The following is a 25,264-nucleotide window of genomic DNA, read 5'->3' as shown; positions in this document are numbered from 1 at the left end:
GATATTGTGCGTTTAAGTGAAGTCGATACTTCAGTATTGGTAGTTTAACAAAATCGGTTTTTTGGAAACTTGTCACTACCACGCACTTTTGGGAATGCTACTGTATACAGTAAACGTATACGTTTTTTTTCTTTTTTCCCCTTTTTTTTATTTCGACCTGACAGTTATTATTTTTGTGGAAATTAAACGACCACCGTTCCTTTGACAACATTACAAAATTGAAAATAAAATATATTCGGATTATTTGTTCCCGGTGTTGTTAAAAACAAATATCATACTTTGCAACGAAATTAATCGATAACATACGTCTTTATAATATACTCAAGGCATTATTAAAAAAAATACGTGAATTATTTTCAATCAAAAGAGACGGTTTGAATGTTTAAATGTTTGCGTACATAAAAAATAAAACAAGGTTTATTATTGACACGGCTATACAAAATACCCTTTTGGACATTCCAAGTGGGTTCGGATCTCGGGTTATATGTTACACCCTTCAACGGAACGCCTGTTATATTTTTTTAATTTTACAAAAACGATTTCGACACCATATATCGACATTTTCTGTTTAGCTTGACTTTCGTACCATCACCGAAATGTTCAATATAACAAATTGCAGTCGGCAAATTTAATTAAATTGTGATTCCGCAACTATACCATTCGGTATCACAAACGGCCGAGGCCAGAGCGTATTAATGCATTTGAATACTATATGACTGGCAAAACGGATTAAACGTACCTACACACATTCATTGATGTATCCGAGTGTAATTCATTTAATCAACATCTGCCCGTCGGAGTACTTCGAAGAGCATGAAACTTTATTGAAAATGTAATTTATTGAAATGCAGACACCTGCAGCGTTAAGTTCAGATATAAAAATATATATGTATCTAGCTAAAACTTAGGTTAATACGGTATTATGAAGATCAACTGTTTCATTTTAATCTAGATAATTATGTGGATATCAATAGTTTAAATATTATAGATACCAACAATATATATATCACTCTACAGTTGCAAGCAGAGGCGTGGTGAACAACGTTTGTCAAAAGAAATGGTTATGAAACCTATCAAGGGTATCCCTCGGCTCATGTATTTATGAACATATTTTATTTAAATAATTCAATTGATTTGCTAATTACAAGCATTGAAAAATATTTTAATAAGCACATATGGTAGATAGGTCAATTATTTGATGAGAATTAATGAAAATCCTATAGGTATTACAATCGAATAGTTATATATTTATGTATTATTTAATAATGAGAGGTGAAGGGGTGGGCCATTATTTAAATACTTTGCTTAGGGTTTAAAATATGCTTGCCATGCCACTGGTGGCATGTACGCAACAAATTAACAATTCATTATGATGCATATATTTAATATGTATACTTTTATAAACATTTTCCCTTTTTTGTTGATCCTTATAATCTGCACGTTTGACATCATACGAGCATGGTTGTTTGCTTCCGCATTCAGCCAACCGCGCGTCATCTTCTATTGAGAATGACCATTTTATAGACATTTCGCTACGGTGGTTGCTCATTACTTATTCGAGTTAAAACATTATCGGTTGCGTTATTTGACCGCCCTCGAAGCGGTAGCGGTCGTCGCTCATAAGAATCGGTTATATTTAAAAACAAATGGAGTAATGAAGTAGTACTTGCGCGGCTAAAATCGAATCGCGAGAAGTCTCTAGATGCTTGCATGGGAATCACATATTTTTCAATCGGTTACCTGCGGCAAATTTATGTGGCCTTACACGTTTACACCTACCGCCCAAGTCGCGATCGATTCACTCCGATCGATGGAATGCTTACCATAGACATTTTAATAAACGATTATATTTCTTTGACGATACCCCGGCCAAATTTAAGTTTTCGGAATAAAAACCACGAACGCGCGTGGTTCTCACGCATCTCGATGTTCGTCTTCTTATTGCACCGACTGCGCATTTCGTCCGAGTACAGTACAACTGCACCGAGCTCGTTTTTTAGTGTACTTTGACTAGATAACGTTTTCAAAAAAAACACGTTCCGTGGGCAATAATGTTAAATCATTCGGACGGCGTACGTACATTTAATGTTTACGAACGCATATTTATATTATTAATGTACAGCGTTCGTAGTGCACTCTACGTGTCTATGATGTGAACCGTTAAGGTCGAAAACAACAATAAAAAACAATAATAGTTCCCGGTCAGGTCACGTCCCGTTTTCCTCGAGGGATCCGTGTCGCGGGGAGAGCACGAACAGTTGTGCACGTAAGTGCTATTCGTTTCAAACGATTTCCACGGTCCCTAAGACCCGCGTTATTCACAAACCTACGAGAGCCTACGTGTGTACATCAACGTAATCGGTTTGACATTTTGATGCACATGCGTGTCCGAACAGTGTTCACGTGCGATTCGTTCATGAATATTCGTTCGAGCGAGTCGATGTCGGCGTTCGCGTGGGTCAAAACGACGAACGGGTGTACGGGCAGTGCCGCGTTATGCTATCTAGTCGCCCCAGGGCAAATTAAAATATGCCGCTCTTAAAAAAATTACAATTCAAAATAAAAAAACAATATATGTAATAGAAATAATATGTATTATAACTATAAATTCATGTTATAATTATATATTTTTTATTTTATGTGAATCCTCAAAAATGCGCTGCCCCGGGGTAGTTTTCCCCTTTCCCCCTATAAAACGCGACTCTGTGTATGGGGCATAAAGGGATCGCGAGACACACACTCGCTTCTGACACGCGTACCACGTATCGTTGTTGTCCGTCAAAAACGCGAGTCGAGAAAAGCAAACGCACGACCGTAAAACTGATTTACATATATATATATATTATAATAAAACGGAATCGAAATTGTATTTTTCCGTTCGGTTTTGAACCACGCAACAGTCGAAAACGTACATGTTCAAACAACTGTTATCACCGGTCGGCGGGTCGCAATAATATTACTGGGGGGGAAATGGCGTAAACGATATCTTGACCCGAGTGACTCTTACCCCCTCCGAACGGTCGTGAAAAATCGATTTCGTTCGCGTAAAAATCCGTAAACCATAACTTCGTTTTGGTCTCGGCGTACCGTGTGCGCTGTAGACATTCGTCGACGCTTTCGTTTGACCGTCGACAGTTAGCGCACATTTAACTCGCTCGCGATAGTCGCTAGAAGTTTGAAACCTTCGAAAACGATTATATTCATTTTATTTTTATTGCGATTGGTATTTACAAAAAAAAAAAAAAAAAAAAAAAAACGTTAGCGAAATCAAAGTTTCAAATTGTTTTTATTCCGACATATTACGATGTGATAATTATGTACATCTTGTGTTTCGTCGATGTCGTTCTTATCGTTATTATGGTAACGAAAATCTGATATTCCACTTGGTGCGCCGGTCCGAGAAATTCCGTCGACGGTGAACTCGGAACGTTTAATATTATGATGTTTGTGCGTGTAGAATATAAATTTAAATTATACGTGGTCTTTGATTGTGTTACTCGTGAAAAATGACAAGGGATTAAAGTATTCCGAACGCGGACTTTTGCAAAATATTACAATTCAGTTGTGGTGTAAATTATATTACAGCCGTTCACAGAACTCATTTATTTTACATCTACATTTGTAATATATTTTTTCCGTGAACAAACGCATAAAATATATTTTTACCCGCAACTTTTTTCCTAGTTATTATACCTATAGTCTTTTATTATTATTTTTTTCTTATTGTTCGTTTAAAATATATAATCTAAATATGTAATTTTGTTCAAATCCTGATTTATGATAACAATATGTTTGCTCTGCGCAGTGTGCAATGCCTATGTCAAACGTGAAACACAGTTACCTTTGAATGTAGTTTACTTCAAATGTAATTAAATCGTTTTTTTTTCCTTCTTCAGTATGAAGTTACTCTGCAGTGCACATATATAGTACGACCATAAAAATAAAAATAATTAAAATATACGTAATACTACTTTTGATATTACACTTATAAAGTTGAATAACGAATGTAATAAGAAATACATTAGAATATTTTAGCAACAGAATAACTATAAATAGATATGAAATAATATTTTAAAGCTGATGATTACCAAATAAATATGGTATAAAATATAGGAATTTAATTTATAATAATTTTTGGTGCCGCGTTGCAAATATAATAAAAATATGTTACATATACCGTATACCTGTCGATAAATGTTTAATTAAAAACGGATCGTACTTTAAAAATATAATTACACTCCAGGCTAAGCATTTATTTATTTATGGTTATAAAATATTTTTCATTTATTTATATATTAAAAATATGATGCGTGGGATATATACTTATAAAATATATTTTTAAATTAATTAATGTAAATTTTAATAATATAATATTAGTTAGAAAAATCTATAGTTCGGGGCATGGGCGTCACTAAAGTCCAAATTTTGGGATAGCAAAGTTTATTTTTATAAAATTAAAAAATAAATTTTTAAAGGTTTAACATGATAACTGACTTACTTAAACGGCTAACTCTTCTTCATAAATCTTGGTATGATGTACAGTGTTATACTGTTTTATTATCCATATTGGACTTATCACAAACTATAATTATTTAGGATACGATCACAATAACAGATGGTCTATGTTCGTACACACTTAAATGATAAACTTCGAATATATTTTTAAAATCTATACATTTTTTTGGGGTAGCAAAAGGTACCCTTGCTACCCCACAAAAATGTCTGGGTTAGCAAAGATACCCCTCGATACTCCTTAGTGACGCCTATGGTTCGAGGATTGTTATTACTTAAACTGAACATCTTTCGAACTTTCGTTCTATATCAAACGGACAAATTTTAGACTTAAAAGATTAAACCGATAATAATTCTTGGAAAAAAAACGTACCTAGTTATTTAGATTTTGCTTTATATTATTTATAAACATTAACAATTATATATTAAGAAAATCAACTATATATATATATATATATATATATACCTGCACTCATAAATAATTTTAAAATTGAACTCGAAGATTCCACAAACGTAACTTCGTTTTAGTTCAAAGCAAAATCGAAATTGATAATAAATTCATGAAGTATAGTGTACTCTGTAAGTTATAATATTTGTACAGTTAACCGTATTGGAAAAAAAGTATCAACATTCCATTATATGAATAGAACTTGCAATCAATAATAGTAAAGGAAATACGCAATCAAATCATTCGAACGGAACGATTGTATATTACGTTAAAAAGTAATCGAGTGTTATCTGAAAATAGCATGCTCCGTGAAGAACTTCGCAATCAAAACTTATTGAGAGTATATTAAATTATATTCGATGGTCTTGTTTGTGTGTGTATATGTGTGTGTGTGTATGTGTGTGTGTGTGTGAGTGAGTGTGTGTATTGTCACCATGTCACGGCGGTATCTAAAATAAGAAAAATATAAAAATAAGATAATTAGAAAAGTCATATTATTCTAACCGTTTTTTCTGCGGTAGTATTATATGCAGCACCTTCGATTTCGGTGTGCGCTATTTCATATCGCCTTTTCAATTAAATTTCATTCATACACAAAAAACAGTTCGGATTCGTTTAAATCGTCCTATTCACTCAACCGATTGTCATCGTACACACTCGTGTGGAGTCGTGCGCGAGAACTCCGATATTATCTCCTACGTTCTTCTTACGTTGACTGATTTCGAATGAAATTTATGATTAGAGAAAACAAGTGAGATGTACTCGCGTAGCGATTATAGTCGTAAAACATTAAACAACTACGAACCCAAAACATCAAATGACTTATTTATATTGATTTCGATGTGATACATGCAATTAGAACCTCTATGAACATATTTTATTTGAAGGGCCGTCGGTGATTGGCCTACATACATTTCAACGGTATAATTGAGTCCCACAAATGCTTTTGGGCAACCGCAGTTGAGTTCGAATAATATTTATCAGGTTATGTTGAGTCCCTAAATAGTTGCTGATAAAAGTTTAAACCCTACTGGTTCTGAAAAGTCAAACCTGCAATGGTTTATTTGTATATTTGTTTATCTGCTTCCGTGAAAAATGTTCCTTTTACAACGATTTTTTATAGTGTTTTGTTCCTTGGCTTCGTAATTCTATGTGTGTGTCTGACTGCGTTCCTGGAACAGTATCAACACGAATAAAATATTTGGATGTCCCGAGTGAAAAAATGCAAATGATTTTCCGCGAAAACTGTTAACGGGCCTATCAGTGATTGTTGAAAAGTCACTAAACATTTCGAAACTGTGCAAAATCGTCTTTAACGTAATCGTTTTAAAATGTAATCCGAATGACTGTCGATTTTTTCGCCATCAAATGGTTTTGTTTCCATCGAATCTTCCGTGAAACATTGAACTGCGTGATTTTCGTTTAAAAATGGCAATCCAAAGAAATCGTTGAAGTATATTACACATCTGTGTAAGTTTTCAGAAACTTGTATTCCTCGGACGGAACCAACTTCTGAATTGTTCACCATCACCAGATTTGGCTGAAATGGAATCGGCACCCTATTGTTTTCACATCGGTCCAGACTTGTTTGGTGTTAATTGTGTGTTCCGTTTCCAAAATGTTCATACGTCTCCGAAGGGAAGATTATCGAACTTAGCGATGTGTACAACAGTTAATGATGTGTCGAAAAACTTTATCACGAGTCGTTGACGAACATTCGTTGGCAGTACCTTGTCGTTGCTTGACCGGTATAGTAAGAGGTTCAAGATCACCACCGGCTGCTCATCTACGTCAGCTCAATCTGAATACATTAAGACAATACAGTCAGCTCGACTCGAACGCGTTGTACAGTTCAACGTCCAATTGTACTGCGTTGCGCTTACGCTATGACGAAACGGGATCGCGAGAAAAACCGTTTGTGATCTCAACACGGGTATTAGTAATAACAATGATAAATCACGTTCGTAATCGTTTTTTAGCGTAATACACATGGCTCCGTTGAAAAAACCGTCGAATCGATTACGTTTTCCGTTTGCTTATTTATTTATAGTGTTCGGATCTCCGTTCGGACCACTCGTATAAACCATTCGATTTTTACGAATGCGTGCGCACAAGTAATTAAAAATCGATTTCGTACACAAAACGTAACAGCACGGTGTTTGATATAAATTTTTTCACGACGTTAAATCAATCGCGTGTTCCTGCACCGCAACCTCATCGGCGTTTCGTTTTTTTTTTTTTCTCCCGTCGCGAACAACGCGTGCAAGTGCTTTTTGCGCGCTCCAAACGCATCACTATCGTAAAAACTGCACGCACGATCCTGTGGCGGCGTACGTATCTCAATAGAATCTCAATAATTTACGATTCTGCGCGTAAAGTTCGCAAACGTATCGCACCGAAAACGTTAATTAATGTGTTTGAGAACTTGAATGGAAATTTCTACATATTTTATTCCTTGTTGTCGGCCGGGAGTAATAAATCCAACTTAAGTGCCGAACAGTTCCACTGCGACGGGATACGGTTGGATTAAGTTTCGATAAAATAATACACAATAATAATGGTAATATTTGGTTTGCGAAAACGTACACCGCGTGAACAATAATAACACAAATAACGCATATTTTTTATCCACACATTATAATTTTCAATCGAAACGGATTTGATTACTTACGAGGGTAAACTTAAGGATAGTCGAAATCAGTGCATAAACCTGAGACACCAAAAAATGTAAAATATAATATTAAGAAAAAAATACATTTGTTTTATAATTAAATGAACCAATATTAATGATGTTGAATTCATTATTCCCATGCTAAAATAGGTCTGCGTTCGATGTTCATGTATTAGTGTAGTATATGAGTGATGTATTTATTTTTAAACCTAATGCGTTAATAAAATCGTGTTACGCTGATTAGTAATCAAACATTATAATTTAATAATTTTCTAAATTCTGTACAATACCAAAAATACTTCTCTGTCAATCAATAAATGTGATTTTCGATCAATAGACGTTTATCGGACTTGGTTAGTTTTCAGTATAGTCAAATTAAAAAAAAAAAAAAAAAACGAAATTGGGGTATTCGTACAAATGTATATATTAAACAAGCGTACGGACAAATACCCATAAATAGATACAGGTTAATCAGAATTTGCCGAAATAGTAATTTTCTTCAGACGAACGGGAAAATATGAAATGTAAATATTTTAAATCATAAGATGTTTTAGAACATCTCTGTCATACATTTTTCTGAACATTGTTGCATGTTTATATGACAAAACCGCTGTCACATAACTTTCGCTGATCATCCTGTGCGTAAGGATGTCTATGAAGTTTTTGAGCATTGTAGGACTCAAATAAAATAACTTTGAAACATTTCAAATGTAATTGTCTAGCCTACACACATATTGGCCGCATATCGTAACAATAGTATTTTTTTTTATGTTAGAGATTGGGAATCAAGTTCACGCAATATGCATTCAATGTACTTCGTATCCCGCCCCGATAAGAAAATACCACAAAACTCAACATATGGTGATATTTGAGTTGTTTCTGTAATAAATACGTATTGTGTGCCCCGACGTGCAGGACAAACTTCACGTGTCTAACTCGAAAACTATTCGCCAGAGAGCAATTGTGGCAGTTTTAATTTTAGACCAGTTCATAATAATTATGGAAAGAACAGTGTCACATTAGCTTTGATACAAGAACCGAAATTGTAGGTTTACATTGTCGCGCAAGAAAAATTACATATTACGAGTTAGGACACTTTTTTCGTTATCGGGTAAATTATATATAATATTTTGTACTGTATTAACTAGAAAAGTGTCACTTTTCTTGAGTCAGTTATCTCAGAATATATTTTACTATACTGTTTTATTGTCAACCAATGTTTTGTTAATCAAAATTCAATAATACACAAAGAACTGTTTTTTCTTAAAGAATTTCTTATTATTTGAAATTCAACCTGGAAATCTCGTATTCTGTTCGTATAGGTAAATATTTCGTTATAAATAGTTACTCAAATCTATGTACACGTACACTCATATAATAATCATATTACATAGATAATATTCACGTCGGTACGTGACAACGATAACAACAATAATATGGTTCATATTCTAAGCTTATTTACGATGATATTGAGTTCCTTTAACTCAAACGGCACATTATTTTGTAAGTTTAATGCGACACGAGACGTAGTTGTATATATTATTTTTCCTGTATTATTCATAATAGAAAACTTTAAAATATTTTATAATTACAGACATCCCTCATTATCCATGGAGGTTACGTTCCAGCAAAGTTTCAGGGATAATGAGACTATAAAATAATTTAAAAAAGTAGGTAAAGTTCAATATTTTTATTTTTAAAAATCACGAGAACTTTTATATGCATTTTTTATTTATTATTTTAAATATTTATTAATTTATTGATTATCCATATATGGATATTAAGAAGGATGGAATAGTTTGTCTCACGTGGTGGCATGTACGAATATCGACTGACAATTGAACAATTAACCATTATTAACCACCATACACCAGTAGGTACTTTATTTACTCCTTGTGAAAGGGGATCAGAATACTTCCACGGTTCCTCAGACGGTCGTAAGAAATGACTAGATTGACAGCCGATGCAAACATTTCGTCAAAAATTATGAGAAGTCCGAAAAAAAAACTGAAACCAAGAGTAGTAATTGTATGCCAGAAAACAAGGAAACTCTACTCAGACAATTGTTGTGGACAGCAAAAGAATAAATTTACAATGGGAATGTACCAATACGCTGTACAAAAATTTAAAATCAAAATCGATAACACATACATTTTTGGGTCCCACGCAAAATGAAGGCGATAATATGAACTAGGGTATAGAGAAGTCCAATTTATAGAGCCACTGATTGAGTCAGATTAATTCGGTCTGCGAAAAAAAAAAAAAAAAAAAAACAGGAAATCCTTATAGGGTGACAGGAATAGGTTACAAGGACTCTGAGGACTTGAAAAACTTTCTCAGCAGATAGTGGATCAAACTATAACAAAACACTAGACAAAGATCAAATAAATAAAAGTGATATAAAAGTAATTAAAGTGCAAAAAAATCGATCCCGGCATTATTTTTGTAAAAACTTCACATGAACAAAAAGAATTCGAGCAGATCCATGTCAATAACAAAAGAAAGCAAGTATATCTCTTAAAGTATCTCAAAGTATCTGTGCATTAAATTGTGTACCAGCACACAGTAAAAAAATCAAGATCTCAAATATAAAGAAAGCTCTTATGTCGTGCACCCATCATTGGTACACGTAAAAAAATACTCTCTCTTTTTTGTTGTGGGATGCGATTAAGTCATATGAGCGTTACTTAATTAACATGTAAAAATGTGTAAGAGTACAGATCGACTCTTTTAATATTCCAACATGTATACAGGTCTAATGTCCCACGTATAACTTTTAATAATGTATGTCGGGACGTTGAGGTTAATCGCTTTAATAATTCCAACAAAAAAAAACTTTCTTCATATTTTTTTTTTTTTTTCAATTTCGAGTTGAGCATATTTTTCGCGAGATTCTTGCGTATCCCTTCCATTTCATCCACCATATAATATATTCTTACATTAAGTCAATAATGGTTTTTTTTATCGCTTCCGTCTTACGATATTACACCAATAATCGTTCGTTTTAAGTATTCCAGCAATACGCGCGCTCCGACGATTATGACACCGGGAACACGAAAATATTGTGAGAAGTTTCATGACGCGCGTGTGACGTAAAGCGCTCGTCGTGCAAACGCGCGGACAACACCTGGATAATAACTATCGTTGTAATTACTAATTATTGCAATAGGTTTGACGAATCGGATAGCATCGACTGTAAAATAGTGCAGTGGAAACCGTCCGTCGGAGTGCGCGATTAACAAACGCCTTACGCCTGCACGTAGCCCTTTGAACTTGATCCACCGGGTGGAGCACTGGAATAGGGGCTACTTTTTAACATTACAAAGTCATTGTTTCTACTGGGACCTTGTACGCAGGTCACTCTAATAGGTAACGAGTTTGCGCGATTTCTTACTATAAAAACCGATCAAAGCCGAATGGTAATGAAATATTGGTAACTAATACGGACTACGGTGGGTTACCAAATGAAATTACAGTGACTAGTTAAGTGAATACCGAGTTATGTGTTATTTCTTACGGTTCAGACGTAACAAATTAACTTACCTGTATAATAATAGCGCAAAGTTACTTAATACGTTTTGTTTTATAATTAATCCGTCTTGTTACGTTGTGCGTTTTAATTTTTTAACGCTGCGATGCGAAATATAGCTATAAGCTTATCGGGACGAACATCAACTTCAGGCACAAAAACTTAACGCGTTCATTTTCATGTTAAATAATTCCAAACCTAATTATATATTTTTATGTGGGAATAAGGCACGGGGGAAAAAAAAAACTTTAAACGAAATAACTCGAAAACTTAAAAGTTACTCGGTTCCGTAGCTTTTTAATTATAATTGTTACTGCTCGATTTTCGTCGAAACGTGAATCGCTGTTGTCAGCGGCACGTCCAATGTATTACACATACATGTACCGTTGCAATCGAGAAGGCAAGCGCATTCAAATGCGTCGCCCCGATCACTGCAACGTGTTGTGTTCAACCGTTATCACAAAATCAACATTGCATTGTGTACAGTGACATCGCGTGATCATAGGTAGTGCGCATAATGATTACGCTGAGTGTCGAATTCACGTACCGGTGTGTAACGTTTCGTATATTTTGCGCCACAACTACAAGTCGCGCGTGCGACCAGGCTCGTACGTGCAGCTTCGTATATACGGTTCCGAAGATATTGATTATTAATCGCCTACGAACGATTGGAAATATTTGTATTTTTGCACTCCCCACTTCTGTTGCACTCGTCACTTCGACATTATTTCGCCTCTCTCTGTGTCCCGGACCTCGGCGAAAATGCGTTCCCCGCCAAGCAGTAAACCGATTTTCCAAAAGCCTCTTTCGAGTGTATTTCCTCGATAACTAAGAAATATAATAATACGTATTTAATTTTAATTGATTTAGACATGCCCACGGAGCTCTTGAAATTCTCACGCGGAGCCCTAGGGGTCCGTGAAGCACAGTTTCAGAACCGATGCTCTAATCGATAATTGTAACCAAACCATTTTGAATTCCGATCATACAAAAGAAACGTTCATGTACGATGATGTGTACAAAACAAGATCAAACAATTATTGTTCGATCTCCATTAATAATTATCATTACATAATGGTTTTATTTTCTTGATTTCTACATATTTTTCAAATATTATCGTCGGGCCTTATTATAGGCCGGGGCCATGGGCCCGTGTGTTTGACTCACGCAACGCACCCGGTTATTGCGGCACTGTACACAAGTAGCTTTTCGTACAAGATTCGCGTCATGATCCCCGTGGAAAACATTGCAGGTTATCGATCTCGTTACCCGTTTAAATTATGGGATTTTCAAGTCATCTCCGTGGATCGATAGTCATAATATATAGTAATAATAATTAACTATTCATTGCCCGTGCGTGTACTTGGAGGGATAGATATTTTCATCGACCAAAAGCCCGCGTTGCGAACACATCCATCCTTCAGACAATGGAATTTATCGAAAACACCATTTCACTGCTTTATGCGGAGCATATCGTTATGAACTCAGAACGTTCGTTTATCTAACGTTTAAATATCGAAATCAGTCGGCTGTAACAAAAATTGTCTACACAGAGAAATTAATCCGAATAAATCGGATAATCGCTGAGGGATTTTCATCGTTTGAATTTAGTATGTATTTTTCGATCAAATAACAACGACGAAAAACAATTAATATTTTTGACTGACGTTTATTTAAAATGCGATTAGCGTGCACCGATTATATTATTATTTTTTTTATTCACTTTTTCCAAAGTACTGATCTGCAGAGCATTTGATTTTTTCGAAGAAAACGTTCTCAATCCGACCGTCTTGATAAAATGCATACAAAATCATTTGGTTTCTTCTGTTTTCTCGAACGCGGCTAAACCGATATCAATCCGCGATTGCCGAGATTATCTTCTACGTTTGTTATGCATGAGTACAACACATGCCTGCACGGTTTTCGCAATCGAAGATTGCAGACGGCTATTCATGTTCTACCGTAACACTTATCCGATTTCGCTGATGTCGGGTCTGGGCTCTACGGGTTTCTATTCGAAGTTATCGCGCGCGAAGTTCCTGTCCGGCAAACACCGCGCGAAGTTCAAACATAATACGATACCGCTTTCGACGTTAACCGTACAACATGGCCGATTTGTTCGGCAGACGCGACATAAATATGTACTGCTTTCGTTCGTATCCCTGTCCCTATGATATTAATACTACTATTAATATTATGATACCGTGCCGTATCGTTAAAGTTTAAAGTTTTGCTAGCCGAAACCCCGAAAACGATAATGGGCGATAATGGTAAGCAAATTATTTTCCTAGGACGCGGATACGGGTACCAGAGGTGGACAGGTGCTCGAGAAGAATTTTACTCTGCGGGAGGGTGTTCTATTTTTAATACAATTTTCATACGTTCCAGATAAAATGAGATGAAACTTTTATTTTTACAATCACCTTTTGGCATCAAAAAACGTATCGCTCAAGCGTAATAATGTTTAAGCACATTCGAAAACTATTCGTACGGGGGAAGGGAATATCCAGACGGCCTCATTTGGATACGAGCCTGAGGGCAGGAACGTATTATTACGGAGCGCATAGATCAGGACCACAAGCCACCGCCGCTACTGTTTCGGCAACAATACACGGTTGATTCTATTATCCTTGATTGCAAGCAGGCGGCGTGCGCAGTTCGCATACAAATTATACGTGATACAGTATTATACATACAATAATAACATAACATCGCTGAAGTTTAATGAACGTTCCGCAATTTATTTATGATGAGTAAATGATTAATCGCGAAACGCGTTTGGAAATTCGATTGAAAATAACAATAATAATCACCGCGATATAATTATATTACGCGTATCGCGTTGACTAATTAATAACACCGTGCATTAACCACGTCACGTTTAATTCTTACGTTACTTAACGGCGGTACACCGCGTGTTGTTTGTGGATTCGTGGCGGTAAATTTACGTTTCTATGGCGTCGCGAGCGATTTACACGAAATTTTCGTGATCTATTTGTTTGTGCTTAACTTAACCACCTATAATTCATGAACTATACGGTAGGAATCACTTCGTAAAATACAATAATGTACGATTTCCATTAGCTCGAGAGGCAGGTACAAATTATGAAGATCTATGATACGCATCGATCAGAATATTCAACTAACGAAAAATGTTTACATAATATATAAGAGCTACCTTCAGTCGTTTGGATACTACGTATTGTAACAATTATGCACCGGTAGTGTATTGTAGCGTGGTTACTCGACGGTGCCACAACAATGATAAATCACTAAGTGTTAGGACTGGGACAGGTTCAATAATAATTGTTTTATATTAGTAAAATGTAGTACATTATAGTATAAACAAAATAATAATGTGCACGTTTTTCCTATCAAATATAACATTAAATCGAGAGAAAACACGTTCCCAAAATGTTTTCGTAAACGCACAAACGACAAGTTTTTGAATCGTTTCGAATACATATTTTGATCCATTATTTTTTTTACGCGACAATGTAATAACAATATGCTTCTATAATAATTATTTATTGATAAATAATACGGAAGAAACCTATCTGAATCTGAAAATGGTCTATGTGTATGTAATATGCGATCTGTACAATATGTATTCATATTGGATATTTTCGTAAGGGATGGAAAAATCCGGATTTTTGAAATTCAAAATCCAAAATTCGGACTGTAAAATTGAATTTTTGTTTTTGAAATCTGGGGTTTATTCTAAATTTGGATTTCGGATTTTGAAAAATTGATTTAGTATTATTTTATGAATGAATTATAATACAATTTTGATAATTATTGATTTTAGATTGATTTTCAATTAAAATACAGAATTCCCCAATGTAAATTTATATTTAAAATCCCGGAATCCTGATTTTTTCGCCTGAAATTCAAAATCTGGATTTGTAGGCTTTTCGCAGAATCCGGGTATAAATCGCATCACTTATCCGCTTGGATGATCCTTAAATAAAAACCCGTAAATATGGTTGTTTTTCGAGTTCGATAATAATTTTTCCTCGGTACAGTGTTGGTTTTAACGTATTATCATTGCTCCCGTCTGCTGTTCCCAACACGTACAGGTGCACACAACTGCTGTCTGCTTCTTTACTCAACGAAACAATGCGCTCATACGTTTGGTTCATCAAATCGACTCCTCAACAATAATAATCGAATGATATATATTTTCCGAACGAAACGGTACCGGATGCTAGCGACGACGTTCGAGCCCACACCTGTTTCCGACGTCACATCACCGCCCGGAATAAATGGTTTATCATATCTACTGGAAATCACTCTCCCCGAGTTCGGTTACTCGGGCGCAAAACATGACAGTATAACCAGGGGCGGGTTTTATCACTCACCAAGGGAGGGGTTGATGAAGGTTCAAGAATTTAATCAGTTGTTTTTTAAATCTAAATAAAATTTTAAATAAAAGAATATGTTTTTAGGCTCCTCATAAGTAAGTCATTTTTTTCACAACACTGACAAATTTTAAATAGTTGCATTATTGGTATCGATTTTCATGTGAAATCATTTTAAAAATATAAGTACACACACATATATTTAACAACAAAAATGAGCTATTTATTTATAAAAAATTATATAAAATAGGTACCATATTCATCAATGACGATTGATGATATTTTATAATAATTATTAATATATTAATATATCATAATACTTGGCTTCGTAAAATAGCTAGATTAGTCCCATGTGTAGGGGGGGGGGGTTAATGCCCCGTTAGCCACCTCTTTAAACCTGCCCCTGAGTATAACGTTGTTTTGCAACGAAGCTTTATCAATATTGTTATTATCTTTATTATTATTTTTCTTACCTATATTTTCGGTATTGTTTCTTCTTCGCCCGCAGCCGCAAAACGTCACGCGCTGATGGATTGTCGGCAGAAACGAGCCCTCGCTCGCAGTCGTGTCATCTATACTGCTATGCTTTTCTCGACCACGTCCCTTCGCGTACGGTTGATATTTCTGATTCGATAGCAAAACTATGCGTCGTCTTCGTTCGTGGACGCTGCACGCGGCGGACCAACCACTGATGGATGAACTACGCAGTGCCGCCGGCCGCGACCGTCGTCCACTGCGAACAACGAAAAGCTGTTACGAACTTCTGCGTCTGCAAAACTTATATCGAACGGAGGGACAACCGCGACCGGACAAATCCATTGATTGCGACACGTGTTGCCGACGAACGTTTCGGCACGGTGCGCTACGCAACGTTACACCGCGCGTGGGATTCAAGTGAAAAAAACTCGACGTCACGAAACCAATATCGCCTCCCCGGAACACCGGAAAGATTTCCCGCCATAGCCTCGTGTCGCCGACTCGATCTACTCGACTACGGACCACGAGCCTACATCCAACGTGGCCGTCAAATATCTTACACGTTCCGCACGTCTCGAGATGAAATTTTAATCTTTATCGTTCGGCACATTACTCGGTGACGTTGAGTTTCGTTCGCACCCCGGTGGACACGACGCGTTCGAGAACGCGTGACCAAAACGATTATTTCGAGTTTGAAAAACCGTATAATACACACTGTCCACCTCTATGGAATTTGATTTGCTCGTATGTTTTCTAACGCACGTATGTTCGTTTTATCTGGCACAGTACAAAAGCAATAAAACAACGTAGACTCATGCACGGATCACCGACCGACAGCTAACGTTGGAAACGAGTAAAAAGTGAACAAACTCGGTCCGCTAGAAAAGCGTTCAGGTTTCGGCTAAGTAACACCGAATAGTTGGAACGCCCGGACGAAAAAAAAAAAACTATCACGGTCGATAAACTTTCGAACACGGTACGTTTTAACCCAACCGTGTTTTAATTTGTGTTCCGTATACGTCTCGCCACTGTCATTGTGGTTTTGAAGTGAAACCGCTTTAGGCGCGGGGTTGAGTGAATCGGATTCGTGGGCTTAGCATTTGCGGCCAAAGAGTGTTACAGGCGCGGCTTATCATGCCGCCGCCAATACCAACACTGAAGTGCGATATCAACAGTAATACTTTGCCTTTGATCACTGTAATCTCGCAAAATTTAAAAACTTACGAAAAAAAAATAAATTTACAAAAAACCACGTTTTTTCGTTTAATTAACGGCGACGGCGTGTTATAATATCGTGTTGCGCCATTCAACTCGTTTGTATTGTACGTTGCGTTATTGTTTTGGAGTTTTTTGGTTCACTTTTGACTGTTAACTACGGGTAAAACACATTTGCTGCGAATTAAAATGTATCGAGAACGGAAAAAGGCGCAAAAACTAATAAGAACAGTGAAAATTCGAGTGTAAAATATGCCGAGAACACGATGTAAAAAAAAAAAAAAAAAAACATTACAGCTTAAACACGGTCGATCGTAATCGATAAAGTGCAAGTGGATTATTGAATACTAACAGTAGTTTAATTGTTATGCCTGCACCATAAACTTCTGTTTTAGTAAATATCGATCCTTGCATCGTACTTCAACTATCACAAACCAATCATTTCATCAACTAATTGTTGAATACAGACGTTTTATGAAGAATAAAGAATTCCGTTCCATATGATTATTGTGTTTTGCGCAATTAAATTCCTTGAATTCCTGCCATGGCTCAATGTGTATCACAAGTTTCATTTCTATCGCGCGCGATCTGGTACACACGGTTTTTTTTTTTTTTTTTTAATAAACTCAATTAATTTGAAATTTACGTACATCCGACAAACATTTATGACCTATAAATATTTTTCAGTGGACATTTTAATATTGATTGCCCGATCAATATGTTGGCTAAACACGATCGGAATCATGATATTTAAAAATAATAACTATAATCATTTTTGATGTTAAATAAATGGAACACAAAAAAAAAAATTATTTATTTTTTAGTACCCTTACAAACACCGCATCATAATTGTTGGCAAGTTTGAATTTCGATGTTTTTCACGAATTACCAACGAGTGTTCGAGAACGATAAATAATAACGTAAACGAAATTGATCTGTGATCGAACGGAAAACAGCGTTCGGATAGTTCGGTTGGTAAAACGTTGCCTACCTAATTTACGATTTATGGCTGCGGAGAACGGAGCAAACGTATCGTGTTACAATAATAATGCAACATAATATTATTGTTATCAGAGTTTAAACTCAACAAAAACTGGTATGATAAGAACGACGACACGAGGACGCGGATGAAATTCGTATGATTTCGAAACGATGGGCGAGCGTCGCGCCTGGGGATTAAATTCAGAAATTGAACGTATTTAATAATAGTTCTCTCGAAACATCGGTGTCCTCGGAGTTCGCAGCGCGCATTTCGCAGTGATAGTTTAATCGATATATTGTTATACGCGGTTATTATTTTATTATATTACAATATATTGTAGTATTATTATTATATTGTTTAATGTGTACATCGCTCGGCGAAAACGGTAGTTTCGCTGCATTTCACGCGACGTGAACTCGTGACCACGAATACGTCGTGCGGTCAACAATGTTGCGACGTTGTGCAAATGACCGCCGTCGTGGATTTCGTAGGACCTTTCGGTTTTCTTCTTCCGAGCGGAAAAAAGGCGACAATCATGAACTCGAGCACATACGGACACGTATGCAGATCCTTGGCGAGGGGGTGAGGGGGGAAGATAAAATAATAATTGTAATCCGAATGCATTTTTTTTTTTTTTTTGCCGATGTTTGCGACCACTTCGATGGACGTGTGTATAGGCTTTGGACGGAAGCGACGGACGAACTTGAAACTAATTCTCCGTCGCGGTAATCGGAACAATGCGGTTATGTAGTTACATTTAATGCTACCGAGCTCAACTCGAAATCACCTGAAGTACCGAAGCGGGTGACATTTTTGACGTGCAAACACGAAGAAGAAGGGATTCGTTCCCGAGCTCCTGGTTGGTCTTGACATATTCTTAGGAAGAATCGATTTTACTTAGCCGTAGTCATGAGACACGTACAACGTGTTGTGTTTTCCGACGGTTAACTGACGGTTATTCAGGCTAACGTAACGCAACGATTGAGCGTGAAAAACATAATGGAGCTGACGAATCTAACGACTTATGGTATACTATGTACACGTATTTTTTTTTTTTTTTTTTTTTTAAAGATTAACGATAACATTTTTAGAATGAAAACCAAATCAGAAAGTGAATTCAAATGAAAAACGTTCATAGATGTTTATCGTCATTTATAAACACGTTCTAATATTTTTTTTTCTCAACCGTAAGTCCATCCCGGGTTAAAGAATGCGATTATACGTTCATATAACCAGTTGGATAGTTCGTGCCCATAGCACGAAGATTTGGTCGGAACTCCAACGAAAATGTGGAAAGGGGCTTGGGATGATATCATATATAAGAACTCCGTGTTGGTCCAGTTTAGGTCTGTTTCGTCAAAATCCCATTTCCTCGAAATCCAATTTGCCAAATCCTATTTCGTCGAATGATAAAACGGTAAAAATGTATGAACATAAATATATTTCTTTTTCGTTTTCGTTGAACAACGAACAGTGATTAAAATACATAAGAAACTTCTAATACTCGTATTTAGACTACTATTGTTTAGCGCACATTAATTGTTGGTAATCGGTAGGTAGTAGAACAAAAATAATTAGATGGTTTTATACAAAATGTTTTAAGCATCTCATCCCTGCATGTTTAAAATACAAATACGGCAGTACAACATACGTGCTGAATTCGGTTTGCATTCCTACTGAACATATGTGACATTTTTTGAAAAGCTTACTCCGAAGAGTCGGCTCCCTACGACTAGCCGTCGTGACCAGCCGCATCTTGGAAATGGTACCTTTAGTGATGTAACTTTGATCGATTTATAGCGATTTATTTGTCGATGAAATTACTTTTTTACTCGATCCGTATCAAAACCGGTTATTCGTCACTGAAACGGATTTCGGTGAACTGGGTTGATACCGATGGTCCAACCCCTAGAATTCGATCACTGAAACGTCGAAAATCGATAATGATTACGGACAATATAATATTTTCACCGTTCGTTTGTCGTTCCACAGAGTGTTTCGAGAACGGTTAGAATTTTAAAATCATTTCGAATCCTATTTATTTTTTTTTTTCCGAACAAAACTCTGTTCAATTTGTGGCTGAAACGACGGGTATATTGTGTGCACAACGGATGTTATTATAAAAACTATAACTCTATAACTACATCTAACTATAAACAAATGCTACGTACGTGTGATAGCGGCGCAAGTCAACATTGTTTGAAAATAGAACAAGCGAAATATAGTGTAACGTTGAATCGATTGTGGTGGATATTAAAGTTTGACCCTTGCCCCTTCATCCACCAATTGATTTACGAATAGGTCAGATGTCCGAACGTGTACACTACGGAAACGCAGTCGAGGCATGTTTGGACTGTGATGTACGTTTTTTATTTTGCAAAAAACATCAATTATAAACACGAGGCTGAAATCACTATAGTATTGCAAACAGTCCACGGACATTTAAATTATTTTTACGATACATAATACGGTACAAGAATATTTCGCTGTTCCAATATTGTATTCGGTCAACCGTTGCAGCATTCGATAAAAGTTATATGAAATATGGTGTAATTATTTTTTATGAGTGTTGCGTGTTTACTGTATTTTTTTAGGGTTTGCACTCAGACATGATTGTTTTACGTACATTTTTATTTCAAATCGAGGTACACTCCGGATGATTATTGATTGACGGTCGATACGTACGTCAAACGTAAACCGAATACTCCGTGCGAATTTCGTTCGTGTACAACAATAATATTTATTCGGCCGGAAAAGACGCCCGGTGAAAAACGAACGCGAAAACGGTCAACGGTTTAGATTAAACGACTATAGACTTATCGAATTGGGCACATGATGGGATATAACGTAGGGCGTCTTGGTTATTTTTGTTCTTTCCAAAACATGTGCATAGGTCAGGTCGATGTATGATATTGTACGCAGTATTCAACGTAACCCACGTGCGATGCACATACTGTTCAACATTTCTTACGGCAATTAGTACTCGGAGTAGGTGCCTTTCGAAACGTTCTCCGATCCGCAAGACGTGGGAAAACGGTAACGTAAAACGTAAATCGCGCGAGCACAAATGTAACTTTTATTCGTGCAGCGTAAATGGTATATGGTTACATGAATTAGACTAGTTGTAATATGGTAACGTACGGTAAATCGAATTAAATTAATTTAGTGTATAACGGACGAATAAGAATAAAAATAAAAATAAAACGGAATTAGAGTACCTACTTAGCAGTGCGAATAACAGCGAGTGATATTAATAATTAACAGAACAATTTATCTGGTATTAGAGTTTAAGTTTTGATTCCTCCAGCCATTTAATAAAGTGTGGGAGGGGTTGTGAGACGGTCGATTCTAGAAGCACGATAGGCGTGTGTAGTAAGCCCAAGGCTAGGCGTATTTTATAATCAGCATTTAATTAATCAATATTTAATAATCAAAAATAACTTATTACGCATATTAATAAATTCGCCAAGGTCCAGCTAAATTTAATAATCAAAATAATATTTTGATTATTTGATAGATTAAAATAGTATATGTATAAAATAGATAATATATTAAATTCGCATATACGCAGGAAAACCAGGGTAAAGGTGAAAACAACAAGTAGTTTCACGTCTTTACATAATAATGAAGAATAGAGGGCAAAATAAAGTAATATTAGAATTAGGCCACTTTTACGTCATTGGAACTTGTATAAATACGGGTTGAGCATTTAGCATTATTCAGATGTAGATAGGTAGTTAGACTGATCATTTCCCCTGTTAAATAAATTATTGCTCGTCGTTGGACTTTGTTACAGCCACATCGCCGCGAGTATATAATTCTTAGCCCAGAATAACTTGTTATTTTAATTTTTTGTGTTTTTAACTGTTTGTTAATTTATTGTGATAAATTAATAAAAACAGTAAGTTTATAAGTTTAATATACCAGTGTTAAATTTATTCACCTACCTATCTCTCTCAACCCACGTCTCAAGATTACATACGACGTGCTACGTCGTTAAATAATTAATGTGTTACCGATCGTAGTGTCCTGCACAACGCTCGCTACACGTGGATAGGACATTCAAAAGCTATGTGGTAGACGGTCTGTTTCTCGGTTCCACAGTCACGTTCCGGTGGATTTTTCGTGCCCCGTTTGTGCAAGGAATCAGCACATCTACCGTGTGAAGTTCGTATAGGGGGTTTATGAAAGTTCGCCTCCTCGTGGTACTTCCTAGGCAACGTTCAGTCTTCTCAAGACCAACGGCCAAAGATCTTTCAACTCGGTGAGCGAACTAGCGTTTATAACGTTCTCCTGGCCCGGTTTCATGCAATCGAACCGTACAAATACAACGGTGTAGTATTTGCACAACTCTGCGAACGTACGGATTAACGACGAAACCTTCTGGTGCAGCGAGACGCATAACTAATAAATATTGCGACGGGAAACAATCGACCCCGGACCCGTCACTTAATACCGGTATCATACCTAACCTAACCGGTATTATACCGGTATTAGTTGATGGCCGAACGTTCAGTCGGGTAAACGGTACTGTTCGTGTACACTTGGAGATCTCGCCGCTGGTATTATTGTCTCTCGTCCCGTGCACGGTGGATCGTGAGTAATCCAACCCGGCCCGTCGTCGCCGACGCCTGATCGATTAACGTTTTGACGTCGTTACCATTGCGTGTAATTAGTTACTCGTCATTGTTTTGTCGTGCCGGCCCGCGAGCAGAGTTGTCGACGAAACAGTACGCGCGACCGATGAACTTTCAGCTGCTTTCCATTCGACAACGGTGGTGTAAACGAGACGACGGCACAAGATAACAATACGGTTATCAGATTTTTTTTTCTATTTTTGACCATTATCGTTTTTCCCCGTAACCCTTTAATTTGTTTGTTCATTCCGAAAAAATCTACCCCTCGACGAATCTGGTTGTGAACATATCGTAACACGCTAATGGTCATTGGATAAAATGCCATCGTCTTAGTTATTATCATTGTTTATAAAATTAATTGTAAAACGGTTTTAACGCGTATCGCGTATCCTTTTCTATTCTGGCGATACTATAATATACAATCGATGATTTCAGACTCGTAAAGTCCGGAAAGTTCCGTTGACAATGGACGGATTTCAGCATACGCAAAATCGAGTGTAACGCGTACGTTAGAGAACACTTTTCGATGTTTTTATACGGATTCGCGACGCAATAGCATAACGATCAAACGAACGCTCAATAAACGAACACATTTATTGCGACAGTTACAGAACCGTAATATTATACGTTAGTAAGCAAATCGCAAAACCCCGAAGTCACGACGGAAAATCTTTGAAGTAACATTTGTCACATCCACCCACAGAGCTCTTGAAAATCTTTTATACGCGTGTCACGCGAGTTGTCTGCAGAGCACGGTTTTAATACAGCTGTTCTATACTGTGATAATTATTTGGAAAATTTACGAGCGATTTCGCCTCGATATTTACGATTTTCTATGTGTTTACATAGAAATTTGAACGCGAAAAGTAATATTCAAACACGATTTTTTTTTTTTTTTTTGAGGGGGGAAACTCTTTATAATTATTGAATCATTTCCAACGGTTTTTTTCCGACCCACTCTGAATAATTGATATCACTTATAAAAAATAAATAAAGAAAGACGTGATAAAAGCTTCTCCGACGATATGCATTCCACAATTTATTATTATTTTTATTTAATTGAAAGGGAAAAATGTAAGTACCTAATTAATTAATTAAAACGCATTTAGTATAATTTGTTTTCTTATCATGTCCGTGGATTATAAAATTACAAAAATAAATAATACAAAGACACTATTAGAACAATATAATATATGTATTAGTAACTAGAAGATAGAGAACGGTTGAACTTAAAAGTTAATAATTTAAGTAGGACCAATTCAGAACATAAATCATAGTAAACGTATCACTGTAATAGAATAGGAAATGTAATGTGTAAATATACTTTGTGGCTAAATACTGTTATATTATCTAAATAGGCACATTTTACTTTTGTATTAAAATTAATTTATTCATCGTTCGATGATTTAGACGCTAAAATTCCTTACGAACGTGTCTTGTAATCGGATGGAATTAACTTTTTAATTACTATGGTAGGGTTACGTACAATGAACAGTTGACGGCATAATAACTTGCGGTGTATATAAAATACGCCGGGAGCCCACTAGAACGAATATATAAAACGAAGCAACTGCAACTCGAAACGAGTCTGCAGTAGTTTGAATGACGTAAGACTTTTGAATCTTAATGGGAAGTACTTGGACGAAACGAAAAATGAAATAAAAAAGTTTTACGTGTTCTGAAGTACTAACACACATTTTTATGTACACAGCGTGAACAATAAAAGTAAAAGTGGAAGTGTAACAGGAAATGTATTACATTATTGTAAAAAATGTCCGGTAAGAAGTTTGAATAATTAAGATATAGTTAATGAACGGTTCTTTAATTTTTAAAATGTATATTTTAATAATTAATATTGAATTATATATATTTATTTTTATTTATATTTAATTTATTTTTAAATTTATATTCAATATCATTTTATTATAATATATAGAGACATTTTTCCAGAAAGATAAAAAAAAACTCCGATAAATCTGTTTTCATAAATTATATTTTATTAAATTATTCTTAATAATTTAACATTGAAAATTGGTATTTGTTCAAGTAGCGATAGAAGTTTTTTTATACGAAAGGAAATCAATATTGATATATTCCAAATTATTAAATACGTGTCAATATGTAGGGACTTAAGTCGGTGACGACTTCAGAATGAAATCTAAATTTGATATTAAAATCATTTTGAATATGGAATATTGGTATCGGATAAATTTTACTGATAAAAATCTAAATAAAAAAATAATAAAAAAATTGATGAGGGTCTGATGGGTCTTTAATTAAAAAACGTCATTCTTCGTCAACTGAAATCATATTTAGTTTTACGATCGGGTGTTTTTATTTTTCATTTACAACCAACGCCACGAGAATAAGATGTAACGCAGTACGATTAATATTTACATTTTTTCTTCCAACTCACAACTACCGCGTTCGTG

At 35.8% G+C, this 25,264-nt stretch overlaps 1 protein-coding gene across 5 annotated transcripts in view; it reads right to left on the bottom strand.

Moving 5' to 3' along the window:
* The window catches only part of LOC112687628, a 196,635-nt gene that overhangs the window by 82,509 nt on the left and 88,862 nt on the right, over window positions 1-25,264 (bottom strand). For 4 of the 5 annotated variants that reach the window (XM_025560449.1, XM_025560446.1, XM_025560447.1 and 1 more), the window contains exon 3: window positions 15,995-16,254. The exons of the other annotated variant lie outside the window; for it this stretch is intronic. The gene's annotated coding sequence lies outside the window, so the exon portion shown is untranslated. The remainder of the gene's footprint in view (window positions 1-15,994; window positions 16,255-25,264) is intronic. 5 annotated transcript variants of the gene reach the window in all.

Source organism: Sipha flava, unplaced genomic scaffold (assembly GCF_003268045.1).
Source record: "Sipha flava isolate LNK unplaced genomic scaffold, YSA_version1 35a_pilon_pilon, whole genome shotgun sequence".
NCBI lineage: Eukaryota > Metazoa > Arthropoda > Insecta > Hemiptera > Aphididae > Sipha > Sipha flava.
The sequence above is the reverse complement of the archived record's forward strand: the minus strand, read 5'-3'. Positions and strand labels throughout refer to the sequence as shown.